The 15,758-nt window shown below is 36.9% G+C and overlaps 1 long non-coding RNA gene across 1 annotated transcript; it reads right to left on the bottom strand.

The window, feature by feature from the left end:
- Positions 1-13,038: 13,038 nt before the first annotated feature.
- On the bottom strand, positions 13,039-15,089 carry LOC129455139 (uncharacterized). Its single transcript, XR_012358093.1, has 7 exons — positions 14,843-15,089; positions 14,710-14,751; positions 14,462-14,534; positions 14,313-14,344; positions 14,051-14,132; positions 13,791-13,906; positions 13,039-13,664 (listed from the first exon to the last, which is right to left on the bottom strand). It is a non-coding gene; the product is annotated as an uncharacterized lncRNA (long non-coding RNA).
- Between the last annotated feature and the right edge of the window lie 669 nt (positions 15,090-15,758).

Here is a 15,758-nt window from a genome sequence, read left to right as displayed (position 1 = left end):
AATGACAAAAAATAAGAAATATTGCTGACTTGTGCGTTTCCAGCGCTCTCTTCACGTTTGTCCGTTATTTGGCGTTGAAAATGGAAACGTCTTTTTACACATGGAAAATCGATTTTACAATCGATTCAATGAACACTTATATAATAAAAATCGAAAATGATTTTTTCACAAAAGTGACAGCCCTAGTTGCAACAAGTTTAGCGTTTTAATATTGAGTTATAAAACAAATAATTTCTTACCTTCATAACAGATAAAGGAAATGTTTTCATTGCAATTTTTTTCTATCCACATGCCATAACTGAGCAAGACCACACAAGCGTCCTCAATATCCTCTTCATAATCATCACATATTGTTGGTATGCTACTAGGAATGATATTAACAGGCAGTAGTGTGTGGTATAAAAATTGAGAAGCTGAACTGACAATTGTCCCAGTTTTATTTATAAAGTATGTCATATTTAGGAAATTAAGCATTTGTGTCAGTAGGGAGCACTGATCTTCTGTACCGTTTGAATCATTCACTGGGGTGGTACTGGTTGAATCGTTCACTGGGGTCCTGGTTGAATCAGTCACTAGGGTACTGGTTAAATCAGTCACCGGGATACTGGTTAAATCAGTCACTAAGGTGGGATTGTTTGCATCATTCACTGGGGTACTAGTTGAATCATTCACTGGGGCACTGGTTGAATCAGTCACTGGGGTACTAGTTAAATTTGCCCTTGTGGTGGTACTGGTTAGAACCGTCACAGGGATACTGGTTGAATCGTTTATTGGGGTACTGGTTGAATCAGTCACTGGGCTGGTACTGGTTAAATCATTCACTGGGGTATTGGCCAAATCGTTTATTGGGGTACTTGTTGAATCAGTCACTGGGGTGGTACTGGGTGAATCATTTACTGAGGTACTGGTGGAATCAGTCACTGGGGTACTGGTTGAATCAGTCACTAGGGAACTGGTTAAATCAGTCACCGGGGTACTGGTTGAATCAGTCACTAAGGTGGTATTGGTTGAATCATTTACTGGGGTGGTCCTAGTTAAATCATTCACTGGGGTACTGGTTGAATCATTCACTGGGGCACTGGTGGAATCAGTCACTGGGGTCCTGGTTGAATCAGTCACCAGGGTGATACTGGTTGAATCAGTAACTGAGGTGGTACTGGTTAAATCATTCACTGGGGTATTGGTCAAATCGTTTATTGGGGTACTGGTTGAATCAGTCACTGGGGTGGTACTGGGTGAATCATTTACTGAGGTACTGGTGGAATCAGTCACTGGGGTACTGGTTGAATCAGTCTCCAGGGTGATACTGGTTGAATCAGTCACTGGGGTACTGGTTGAATCAGTCACTGGGGTACTGGTTGAATCAGTCACTGGGGTATTGGTAAAATCGTTTATTGGGGTACTGGTTGAATCAGTCTCCAGAGTGATACTAGTTGAATCAGTCACTGGGGCACTGGTTGAATCAGTCACTGGGGTACTGGTTGAATAATTCACTGGGGTACTGGTTGAATCAGTCACTGGTGTACTGGTTGAATCAGTCTCCAGAGTGATACTGGTTGAATCAGTCACTGGGGTACTGGTTGAATCAGTCACTGGGGTACTGGTTGAATCAGTCACTGGGGTGGTACTGGTTGAATCAGTCACTGGGGTACTGGTTGAATAATTCACTGGGGTACTGGTTGAATCAGTCTCCAGGGTGATACTGGTTGAATCAGTCACTGGGGTACTGGTTGAATCAGTCACTGGGCTGGTAGTGGTTAAATCATTCACTGGGGTATTGGTAAAATCGTTTATTGGGGTACTGGTTGAATCAGTCACTGGCGCACTGGTTGAATCAGTCACTGGGGTACTGGTTGAATAATTCACTGGGGTACTGGTTGAATCAGTCACTGGGGTACTGGTTGAATCAGTCTCCAGAGTGATACTGGTTGAATCAGTCACTGGGGTACTGGTTGAATCAGTCACTGGGGTACTGGTTAAATCAGTCACCGGGGTTCCGATTGAATCAGTCTCCAGAGTGTTACTTGTTGAATCAGTCACTGGGGCACTGGTTGAATCAGTCACTGGGGTACTGGTTGAATAATTCACTGGGGTACTGGTTGAATCAGTCACTGGGGTACTGGTTGAATCAGTCTCCAGAGTGATACTGGTTGAATCAGTCACTGGGGTACTGGTTAAATCAGTCACCGGGGTACTGGTTGAATCAGTCACTAAGGTGGTATTGGTTGGATAAGTCACTGGGATGATACTGGTGGAATCATTCACTTGGGTACTGGTTAAATCGTTAGCTGGGGTACTGGTTGAATAATACACTGGGGTACTGGTTGAATCAGTCACTGGGGTACTGGTTGAATTCTCCCTTGGGGTGGTACTAGTTAGAACACTCACTGGGATACTGGTCAAATAACTCACTGGGGTGGTACTGTTTGACTCATTCACTGGGGTACTGGTTGAATCAGTCACTGCGGTAATGGTTGAATTCGCCCTTGGGGTGGTACTGGTTAGAACAGTCACTGGGATACTGGTCAAATTACTTACTGGGGTGGTACTGGTTGAATCATTCACTGGGGTACTGGTCGAATCATTCACTGGGTTACTGATTAAAACAGAAACTGGGCTGTTACTGGTCAGAACAATATTTAAGGTGCTAGTTGTAATTGAAGAACATGTTTCGACCTTTGGTAAAGGATGACCAGGATACCAGTTTTGATATGTAACATAGTCCCCATTAGACCATCTAGACCATGGTATGGAGCCATTGAATCTCCTGCGAAGTCCAATCCAGTATTCTGAATTGAGGTTCTGCAAAATGAGGTGGATGTTCCTATAAGTGATGGTTGCTAGATCTTTGTAACAGGCCTGACAGTGGTCCCTTGCTTCATCCCATGTTGTGGCACTGGAATTCAGGAAATACTGCTCCTCTGCCAATATTACCGATCCTGGTGTGATCAATTTATATGAGAGTAATTATCATTTTAAATGCATTTTAAAAATAATGTCACTGTTTTCTGTGTAGTTATTAAAAGCTTTACCACAGGGTACACTTAAGCCTTAAAACTATTAATGTAGGTATGTTTCAGAATTGTGGAAAATAGTAACTTGCATAAGAGACAAAATAAGACTGCCAAAAGATGTGTGCATATAGAAGATGTGTAATGTTGCAAATATTTAAGTTTCAAAAGAGATCTTCTTTATAAAAGTGAAGCCTTCCTAAAACGATTCAACCCCCCCCCCCATTTTGTTGTTTTGGACTTTTTGAATGGCCAATGGGTTGAGAACTGATCTTCCAAATATGGTAAGGAGCATAATATTTCTGTTTATGTGCTTGAGGTTTTCAGCCAGTCACATCGCACTGGATAGCTGACCAATCAAATTACACCACGCTTTCTCAGAACAATGAGCTTTGTACAAATTTACGCATTTCAGAAAGGTGGGGCATAGAGGAGCAACAATAATGTCCATTGTGAAAAAATACATTTTTGCAACCATAAACCATGCAAATACATTGCATTACACCAAATACAGAAAATAATGTTCTTTTAGTGACTGCATATTGTCCTGTTAAACATTTAATGTGTTAATAACTTTTAACAGGGTAAAATAAAAGGAAGAACCTAATGGGATGTATAGCCTGTCAGGTTAAAATTATTAAACCTTTTTAATGGGTCATAAAAATATCCACCTCTCAACTAGACCAGCTCCAAAGCAGCCGGGTACAACCTGAACACCCTAATTGATTGTTTTTAATCACGTGACCCACCAGAGGAGTTGGAAGGCAAGAAAGCAGCATTTAACATTGGTCTATACATAGAGAGGAACACAGGCCTACGTGCTGTTAGAACTGCTACCTGTGGGCTGATGGAGGGCTTCTGGATCAATGCACAATCTGTGCTTAAACATTGCTGCTGGCCAGCAGATTTTTTAAAGAGCACCTATTATCCAATTCACCATTTTACACATACTTTGGTGTATACGTGTGTGTACATGTTAACAATATGCAAAGGTACAAATCCCAAAGTTAATGATGATGCAAGTTATCTTTTCCAACTTAAATCTCTTTTCTTAGACTACAACAAACACAGAGATTGTAGGCAAAAGTTTAGTTCCTTGGCCTGTTGATGTGGACACAATGGTCATTATCACAATTCTGCCCACTCCTGACTCACAGCCTACAAGTAGTCTATGTTTTCATATTTAAATAATTTACGACTAAACCATGATTCAAACACAAGTTTTGTGTAGTGCAGAGTAGTGCTTGTTGTTTGACGATTTTACGATCACAAATTCAGATATGGTTTTATGTTTTAGTATCCTTAGCTTGCCAATCTGTTACATTCTGCTTAAAACATTCTGGTAAAGTTGAATCATCAGCTTGGTCATCTGCATTTTCTGGATCAGATTCAGCTCGTATTGATAAGGTAGTAAAGACGATATTAACTCCTGCCGGTATTGCATTGGGAGCTAATCTTCCAAATACGGTAAGGAGAGAGATGACAGAGGTATTCAAGCCAATCACAAAGTACAGGTTAGCTGGCCAATCGGAGGACACTTTTTTTTAGAATGATGAGCTTTGTACAAAATCCATGCATTTCAAGGAGCAGGGCTAACTTACAAGAGAATCCAAACAGCATGTCTAATGAGACTGCTTTGGTTTAATGGAAATTTTACTAGTTTGCCTGTGCATTCAGTCTTAAAAGTAAATGGTAAATAAACTTGGCTTGCTGAGCTCTGATCCTTTAGAGAGAGCAAACCTGAGGGCAGGACTCGAGCACCAAGTTCGATAGACCCTGGTTCCCACCTTGGGTCCCACTCTCAGGGCATGTCATAGTCCCAAGGTACTGATGACAAATACCTCACTCACAGGCTCATGGTTTGTGGGTTCTGTCTAAGGTTGGCAGTACAATACTTTACCTTAACCCAAACGGTTCTCTTGACTGAGGTCGTCGAGACCATACTTTACTCCTGAGCTCCCTTTAAGGGGAAGCTTGTACCTTGAAATGGAGACTTTTGTTTGGTGTAAAGAGTGTCTGCTGGATTCAGTCAACTGCCCAGTTGAGACAATGTTGGAGTGCCTGGAGGACTAGTTCTCTGCAGATTTAATGCCCTTCACTCTCAGGTCTTTTGGTGTTTTTGCATGTGTGGATGGGATTTTTTGGGGGAAAAACTCTGGTTATAAAAATACCCGTGTCCATGTGGACTAGGCCTAAAATTTTGCAGTTTTATTACACAGCACAATGCCACAGATGTCACAAGTTCTGAGGGAGCATGCAATTGGCATGCTGACTCCAGGAATGTCCACCAGAGCTGATGCCTGTGAATTGAATGTAAATTTTTCTACCATAAGCCATCTCCAAAGGCGTTTCAGATAATTTGTCTGTACATCAAATGTGTTGTGTTTAAAATTTTGTTCAGTGTATGTAGCTAGGCATGTGTCTATGTCGCAGGCAATAGAAAGAGTTTATTATCAATGAGCACACTGACAGTCTTACAGACACTTTTTGTTTCTCTTATGCAAATAAAATATTTTCAGCCACACGGCTGGCATTGGTATAGACAACTATATTTGATATTCAGATTATTTGTTTTGTGTATTGTTTACATATTTACATAATGACTCAGTATGGTTAAAGGCACAATATCTAAGATTTTCATGAAAAGAGGTCTCGCTATTACAGTACACAATACAATAACAAAGCAAAGCTTAATGATGTTATGAAGGAGAGTGGAACAATTTTCACCATCAAAAGACACTTAATTAAGTGAATGAAAATGACATTGACGAGCTGAGTATTTCACCCAAAGTTGAAAATTTTTCGTGACGTCGTTGGATAGTTCAGATTAAGGGGCAGTTATATCCTGTTCTGACATCACAAGGGGAGCCAAAAAGTTTATTACCTATTTTTTCACATGCTTGCAGAGAATGGTTTACCAAAACTAAGTTACTGGGTTTCTTTTTCAAATTTTTCTACACTGTAAAAAATACTTTGCCGCCTTAAAATTTTTTGTTGAATCAACTCAGATTTACAAGTCATGTCAACACAGATGAGTTGTCACAACTTATAAAATATAGTTGAAAAAAGTCAACTTAATTTTTTAACTCGCCTGTAGTTATAACAACTCATCTCTAGTCAAGATAAATAATAGTAAGTTGAAATGACTTTTAAATCCGAGTTGATTCAACAAAAAATTAGCAGCAAAGTATTTTTTACAGTGTAGGTTCACAAAAGCAGTGGGAACCCAATTATAGCACTTAAACATGGAAAAAGTCAGATTTTCATGAAAAAAAGTCTTCTTTAACACTCACAGCTCTCTCCCTGTGCTGAAATGCCCCGGCTCTCAAAACGTTTGTAAATTCTTTATCACCGGTTTGTTACAAATAAAGTATTTTTAGAGTGCTAACCTTTTATTTGCATATTTGCAAATTATTCTTTAAAAAATACTTTTTGAGATTACAGTAATCATGTATCTATACTTTATTGGCAATTAAATCCCTGATGATTGTATTACTCCATGGCTAAAAACGACTTTTAAAGAGAACCAAAGCTTTCAAAAATAACCATTACAAAAATAATTTCAATAAATAATTTTTTACATCAATCTTAAACTGGTGGTTTTGTTCCTCTGCTTACAGTTTTCCTCACGTAAAAATGGGAATTCGCCAACTGGCTTTTAACGGGGATGGTAGATGAGACTGTCATTGGTTTATTGCACATTAAACCCAAAACACACCCAATACTTATTAGGAGAATAGGAATGACACTTTTAGACCATGCTCCAGGCAAATTGACAATTTGTCCCATCATTGAACTAGCAAAAGTGGATTTGGACACATCCTAAGTGCACTTGTGCCGTGCGCTGTAGACCATGCGCTTTGATCTGTAAAATAGGGCCCAGATTCTGCATAGTTGTGTTTATGTGGTGGAGCGATGAGGGAAAAAGCACAACCACGTGACTTATAACGGGAGGTGTTGTCACCATATATGGTTCATTGGAGGCGTTTCGGAATGCACATGCCCATGAACGTGCACGAGCATGGTGCTTAAAAACAAGTGCGATTTATCATCAAGGATTACTTACTGATGTGAGTACGAACCCCGTGCGCACGTTTGATAAATCTCATTTTTTTTGTACTTGCGCACATACTAAATTTCATTCGTAGGTAAAAATATAGAACATTTTCTACGCACTGTTGATAAATGAGGCCCCTGGGGTTTTCATTGAATAGCGTGTCTATGGTGGCCTGGCAAAGAACCAGGAAGTTGTTAGAGGCCTACAATAATCTGCCCCAAACTTCACATTTGAGTAAAGTCCTGACCTGAACACATCTACATGCTCTAAAGGTGGATGTCATTGTGAATGCACAACAATCTTGAATAAGTGTTTATCAAGTCAGCAAAAAACTAAATCTATGAATCAAACAAAAAGCAATGTACGGCTTTTTCAGCTCTATACCAAAACAGCACCACTTTACAACATATGGATTAAATGGAGAAACATTTAATTTAGTCTCTTTCAGAGGGCAACTCCATCAAGTTGACTTACTCTTTAAAGAGTGGTATAAAATATGTTGTGCATAGGGAACGGTTTTGATGATTTTATTTACATATACATTTGGCCTGATTTACATACCTTGTATACAGGTACATAACATAATTTACATCCTCTGCAGACATGCAAGCACATGCACGGACATTTCAAAATGTATTGTCAATCAACTATGAAGGTTTTGTTCATTTTTGTTCATTAAAGTTTCCGTTTGTAATAAAATATTACAACATCAACTGAACTGCATTGTATAAAATGATATCATATCAACATATCTTTTTATGTTACTTTAACTTAACAAATTAAGTTAAACAATGTCAACTTGTTTATGTCAACTTATCACAAAACTTAAAATAGTAGGTTGAATTGACTTGCAAAACCAAGTTGTTTTAACTTCATGCTGCATTTTTTATTTTATTTTACAGTGTACATGCTATAATGTCTTTACCGAATAGCATTGGTTGCATATGCTTAGCATTAAAAAGAAGTTTTGGAAAATTAGGAATGGGATTTTTCATAAAAGCATGAAAACAGAAAGAAAGAAAAGGATGTATTTTACTACTTTACTTTAAAAAAAAACTTTGCTGCCTTAAATTTTTTGTTTAATAAACTCAGATTTACAAATCATTTCAACTTGCTATTATTTATCTTGACTAGAGATGAGTTGCTAAAACTTATAAAATGAAGTTGACTTATTTTAACTTTATGGGCCCTATTTTAACGATCTAAGCGCATTGTCTAAAGCGCACAGCGCAACGTCTAAATGGGCGTGTCCGAATCCACTTTTGCTAATTTAACGACGGGAAAAATCGTTTTTGCGCCGAGCGCATGGTCGAAAAGGGTAGGTCCTATTGTAATGGGAGTATTTTGGGCGTAACGTGCAGTAAACCAATGAGAGTCACAGCTCTCATCCCCTTTAAAAGCAAGTTGCGCTGGCGCTATGTCTAATCCCTATTTAGATGACGGACTTTGTAAACTGAAAAGCTAAACGGAGGTAGAAGATCCCCAGTTTAAGATAAATGTTAAATAATTGTGTTGTTTTTCCCTTATATTGAAATTGTTATTTTTTTATTAAAACCTTTAAAACTCGTTTTCTTTTAGTCATGGAAGTAAAAAGCAGGCTTGTAATTGCTTTAAATGTATGGCTATCCATCATCAAAAAATAATTTACAAGTATGTAAGATAAGGTTTGTACTCTAAAAATACTTTATTTGTAACAAACAGGAGATAAAGAAATTACAAACGGCTCTCCTCACGTTTCAGCACTTTGGACAGCGGTTTTTTTAGCAAAGAGTTTTTTTTAACATTACTTACAAATGTTTCTCATCTCGCCATATCCACAGGTACATCATATACAATAAATCCGTGAGGTAGCATTAAAAAAAAAAAACATTTAAAAACACATGCATTTGTTTAAAGCAAAGCATTTATTTATTTAACAGGCTACAGGTAAAGCAGCTCTTTGCGCCTTCTAACGTCTCATAATCAGTCCTCATTTATAAATATGTCCAAGAGACTCAATAATAATCTCTTAAATTCAATCCTTTAATCTTTCATATTTAAAAGCATTTTTGTGCTGCTGCGCATTTATGTACTTTGTGATAAGCAAACCCGCGTTGTCCTCCCGTTTATAGGCGCATATTACTAATGCGCTCTTTAATAACATAAAACATATTGCGCCATTGACTTTAGACTTTAGACCAGGTTTTTGTTGGTCAATGGCGTAGTCTATTTTAGTTGCCTCAAAATAGCAACGCGCCAACAATGCGCCTGAACACACCTCGTTTTTCAGACCAGAACGCCCATGGGCGCAAAGGGGGCGCAAATGCACTTGCTATTTAAACAACGCGGCGCTAAACGTGAAAATAAGGGTGGAAACTAGCGAAAGACACTTGCGTCGCGCATTGCGCTGCATTGCGCCGGGTGTAAGATAGAGCCCTAAAAGTTAAACTTTTTACTTTATAAGATATAACAACTTGTCTCTAGTCAAGATAAATAAGTTGAAATGACTTGTAAATGTCTTTCAAAGATTTATTTCTTTGTTTATTATCTTTCGAGTTTGTCATTAAACTCTTTTATTGGTTCTGGGAAGCTTTTTTACCCTTTCTTTGTTTGACTCTTTGCCGTCTAACTTCGTTTCGGGGGGCATTTACACCTGGTATTTTTACGATTGGAAAAAACGCATGAAGTGACCAGGTGTAAAAAGCCCCTAAAGGGTTTATGATAAAAGTGGCCCTTGCGTTTGCCAGATACTCACTTAATCTCATGTGTAATCAGAGTTTAATGTTAAGTTAGTGTCTTGGGAGTATTTTGTGAACGTCTCTTTTATCATAAACCCTGTCGACGTGTGTGCAGCAGGCATGTATTTTGACAAGAAGCATGATTCACGTAGTTTACATGATGCAACAAACACATATTTTGGAATGACAAACAACACACATGACACTCTGAACACACATTTTGAGTTCACGGCCCTCAGAAGAGGGCCACTGTATTTGACCCAACAATGGGCTAAAACAATCCAGCATATGATAAATCACAACCCAACGGGCTGGGTTCGTCTCTTTTTAACCCAATGCTGGTTTATTCAGTGTATAAAGTTGAACTTTTTAATATTTAAGAGTTAAAAAGTTAAAGACTTTTGACAGTTTACAAGCTTACCCAGAAGAAGCGTCAGCCACAGTATACGCATCTTTTATCTCCCTCTTGATTTACTTGATTTCATCAACTTCAGATAAGGACAGGAAATGTAACTTGCTTTGAAATTATAAAACAAACAGTTTTAAGTACAAAAAGGTCAAATTAATTTAATTCATGTAACCTTAAATCATTAAATGTATGAATGAAACTGTTACCATACCTGTAATGTTTGCTTGTCCTCTGATCTTCCTGATTCAGCAGCCTGCTCTCTAATAACATATATGTGGTAAATTTGCATAGAAGACACCCACTTTCAGTTTTTCAGAGATGGGACGAGCAAATACTGTAGCTGGAGTATTTGTTAAAATATTACAAAATTAAAGCAGCATATCAATTGCCTTATAAAGCACTAAAAGTGGTTCACTGGCTCATAATTTTTAGTGCCATTATGTATGTAACTTAGTTATGTATTAACTTAAAAAAATAAATTAAACAACTTCAACTTGATTTTATAAGTTAGTTTTATTAGTAGGTTGAATTGACTTGCAAAACCAAGTTGTTTTAACTTCAATACTGTTATTTTTATATTTTTATGAAAATATTGAGGGTTTTATCCAAAGTGACTTACGGTGCATTACAAAGTATACAGTATATTAAAGTTTGTTAAAAAAAACTAATAAACTATAACTAATAACTATGAACACCATGCTTCCCTCATCTTTTATGTTTTAGAATATAGTATTAATATATATTTTATTAATGTATTAGGCCTACCTGTAATATTTGCAAAATGTCCCCCTAAATAATGTTGGCATACTGTACTCTGGCCTACACTATCTCTTGCAAATCAGCTGTTCCCAAAGATAGTTTACAAGAGAAACTACTAGACCAGACTATGTGCAAGGTGAAAGAATTGTCTAATTTTAATGTGTGAACAGACTATAAAAATGTGCTCACAATTGTTGTCTATTTCTATTGTCTGTGAGCCAGTAGGCCTATTTTGTGAAAAATCTGCACCTCTTTGTGGCTTTTATTTCATAATGATCCTTAAGAAGTCAAGCATCAGAAATTAAGTGACAATGTGAAAATACTACTAACCCATTTTGTGGTGATCTACTAGCAAGACTATTTACATGCTGTTTATAACAAAGGGGGTTATCTATTGCTGGGACGCTTTAAAAAAATTGGGGGGAAAATTTAGATTATACCCACTTCTCAGGCACCACTACACCACTGTGTATAAATGACTCACATGTATGAATCATATGCAAAAAAAAAGTGATACAGCAGTATCTGTCAGATCATAACCAAAGGAAAATATACAATAATGACAAGTAGACAATAAAGAAAATCATTGACAATGAATATACAAATATCTCACATTACTTAATAAAAAAAAAAAGATGTTAAATAAATGTATTATTCATGATCACTCGACAAGCAGCTTCCTTCAAGTTTTTGAATGACCGCAGGCCTGATCATGCTTTTTGAGACCTACAAGGAAATGGAAAATCATTTGCCATGCAAACGCTGATGTTAACCAATGTGTTACAAAGAAAAACAGAACAAATAATAGCTGTTATCACACATAGCCTACAGTCTTTAATAGGAAATTGACCAGTAAATCACCTTAACAGGTCATAACAGATTACGTAAACAGGCCCTTTTCAGGTAAATCTGTCCTGGCAATTTTCCATTATATGCGAAGTTGTATCATTACCAGTAAATTACTGCTATGAACAGAAAATTTACTCAGAATAAATAGTTGATTCGACCTAATTCAGTTAAGAAAATTGTGTGTAGTTAATTCCCAGACAGGTCTTAAAGGTAGTCTCAGACTAAAGTGGATGTTTGTGCTGTCTTTACTGAAACAACTTGCACTGACATATCTTAAAGGTGCAGTGTGTAATTTTTAGAAGGATTTCTTGATAGAAATGCAAAATTATATACAAAACTATATTATCAGTGGTGTATAAAGACCTTTCATAATGTTTATTACCTTAGAATAAGACGTTTTTATCTACATACACCGAGGGTCCCCTTACATGGAAGTCGCCATTTTGTGCTGCCATGTTTTTACAGAAGCTCTTAAAGGACAAACTTTCTTACTAAGTTGTCTCTGGCGATGACATGTTTGTCCGGTGGCGGCTACCGTAGCTTCTCTATGTGTTTCAAAAGCAAGAGGTGAGCAGTGGACTGAGCCTTTGGTTGCAATTCACAACCTCACCACTAGATGCCACTAAAATGTACACACTGCACCTTTAAATACAGTGGTGTGCCATCGGGGACCGCAAGGCACACTAATGGCGCTTTTCCATTGCATAGTACCCCACGGTTTAGTTTAGTTTGGGTCGGGTCAGCTCACCTCACTTTGGCGTGGTAAGCTTTTCCATCGAGTTTGGTATCACTTCGCAGTGGGAGGGATTATAGGCGTGTTGTTATATTTGCGCTGCATACTGCTGTGACATCATACAAGTGAGAGCGTCCTTGTACATTCCCATACGTTTATTTATTTCTCAGTCCATCACAAAATTAAAATCGGCCACCACAAATAGATGTTTGCACATCGCGTTTATCACTACACTCTTAAGAAAAATGGTTCTATATAGTACCAAATAAGGGTTCTTCAGCTCGTAACAATAGCAGCACCCTTTTTGGTACTATTTAGAACCCTTTTTTAGATGGTTCTATATAGAACCTTGCCTTGAAAAGTGCTACATAGAACCTCAGTGGTGCTATAAAGAACCCTTTTATTTATCAGCAGTCAGGAGGATTATTTTTGTTTATATTTTTGTTTAGTTTTTTTATTTATAGCACTTTACACAGTTTAACAGTAAACAGAACTGCAAGACATCAGAAAAATACTTTTATTTTCACTTTTTCATTACATGAGATATCATACAATAATAAATATGTGCATTAAAATCAATCAGAATCAAAATAAATATATGAATTTTTATGCAAATATAACAAATCATTACTCAAATAAGATATGGATGTTAAATGATAGCTTCAAAATTAAATAAATGAACAATACAATTTGGCATAGACAATCATTCTAAATAGACAACAATAACATGAAATCAATAAAATCATGACATATGCGACATCAAAACATGCAAATGATAATAAATACTGAATATTAACATATTATGACATTACATTCAGATGTTAGCACTTTAGCACAAACAGATAAATGGCATAATACAGATTAATGTAAATATAAACGTCAATAGGATTGTGTCAATGTTTGGAGAATCTTGCCAAAAAAAAGTCCATATTATTTTGTTTGCTGGATCATTGTACAGTACATACTCCATCCAATGTTCTCTGTTTTGTGGCAATGAAGTTGAACATTTAGTCAGATAAGAGTAAGATAAGAGATGGTCTGCTATTGTCATGTTGATCTTGAGACACAGGTTATGATTACCACAGATTCCCATCACCTTGCAGTAGTCATCATCATACAAGATTTGGATCTGTTGGAGATGGGAGAAAGGATAAGACATAAAGATAAAACAACTTAATATTAGCATGGAGTTTCTTACATACTGTATGTAAAACATGATTTGACAGAAGTTTTAATATGATTCTGCTCAAGCTACCTGTTTTGTCAGTAAATAGGTGAATGGTTGGCGAGAGATTTATTCATAAATTGAATAAACATAAACCACTGTTATCAAGTCAATGGCCGACCTGCAGAGCTTCACTCATGATCCACCTACAACAGATAGACAAAAATAATAAGTAATTCTGCTATTACATGTAAATGTGCCACAAGATCACACACACAATCTCCAAAATGTTTAAATGGTAAATAACTATTTTTTTAATGCCAGAATTGAAAGAAACATGCATACATCACCTTTAAAAACGTGTCTCTCATATTAAGTGATCATACGCACTTCCTTCATTCCCAGCATAAGAAAGATTACCAAACGAAAACTCTGAAATATCAATAAAAAACTAAACACATGTTGTACCACATTATTTTCATAATTAAGTTTAATAAACTTAATGTACAATATACAGGTATATGCTTTTTAACACTTTAACAAATTATTATCCTAAATCATTGTTAAAGCAGAGTCCCCTAAATATATCATTTAAAACAGTATGAAGCTTACCTGCTTTAAAGGGAATGAAGCTTAAAGTTTACCTGTTATAAACGATATAAAGTACAATAAAAACACACAAAACTTCAATTTACATAATGTTTAAACAGTAACTAACTATTATTTTAATGTCAGCATTGAAAGAAACACGCATACATCACCTTTAAAAACAGGAAGTGTCTCTCATATCGCACTGCCTTCACTCCCAGCAAGATTACCTCACATACGAAAACTCTGAAATATAAATAAAAAAAACTAAACACATGTTGTACCACATTCTTCTGATAATTAGTTTAATAAACTTAATGTACAATACATGTATTAGCTTTTTAACACTTTAACAAATCATTATCCTAAGTCTTAAAGCAGAGTCCTCTAAATATATCATTTAAAACAATACGAAGCTTACCTGTTATAAAGGGAATGAAGCTTACAGTATAAAGTTTACCTGCTATAAAATAAATAAATTACAATAAGAACATACAAAAATTCAATTTTCTAAATGTTTTTAACAGTAAATGATGATTATTTTACTCTCTTACCTGCTTGTGATGTTAATCTGCAGGCGGTTCAGCAGGACTGATGATTCAGGGCTTTTACAGGTGAAAATAATCAGGAGGCAGCTTGAAAATAACTGACTCAATTTAAAATAAAAAAGGAGGGAAATAAAGAACCTTTTGCAAGACAAAGAACCATTTCAGGAAAAAAGGGTTCTTCAGTAAGCTATGGTTCTATATAGAACCTTTACCATCGTTTCAGAACCTTTGAAGAACCATTTTTCTTAAGAGTGTACCTCTGTCTCACATGTTAGTTTCTGTTCAAACACCTCGGCGTCAGTCGACGGCGCTCTGCTGAGCCTCATTCAAGTTGCATTTAAGCATATAATGCTGACGTGCTCGTCGCGAATGTTCCGCCACAAACTGCAAGTTTGGAAAAAACTGTTATGGTGTTCCTGATTCTCAACCTGTGGATGTTTTTCATCACTAAAAATGAGTTTGGGAACTTATAGCAGAGCACAGATGACAACATGTTTGCTCGAGACAGCGCAAGCTAGCACAGGTAAAGCTAATCTTTACATTGTAGCGATGACGCTGTAGTGCCGATTTTCTCAGACCAATCAGTAATCTACTTTGTTTTCGCATCATGTTTGGCATCAGCTCGGGTCGCTTGGAACCCCAACCAAGGTGGTACGAAAAAAGTATCGGGTACTGCACCCAATGGAAAAGCTCCCAAAAGTAAGCTGACCCGAACCAAACCAAACCAAACCGTGGGGTACCATGCAATGGAAAAGCGCCATAAAGGTGCTTAAAGGGTTCTTCAGCAATGCCATAGAAGAAACTTTCTTTTAGTTCCACAAAGAACCATCAAAGGGATAGTTCGGCCAAAATCGATATTAAACCCATTATTTACTCACCCCCAAGCTGTCCAAGTTGCATATGTCCATCGTTTTTCAGACAA

This window comes from Misgurnus anguillicaudatus, chromosome 16 (assembly GCF_027580225.2).
Source record: "Misgurnus anguillicaudatus chromosome 16, ASM2758022v2, whole genome shotgun sequence".
NCBI classification, from domain to species: Eukaryota; Metazoa; Chordata; class Actinopteri; order Cypriniformes; family Cobitidae; genus Misgurnus; species Misgurnus anguillicaudatus.
This window is presented reverse-complemented; position numbering and strand designations above follow the sequence as displayed.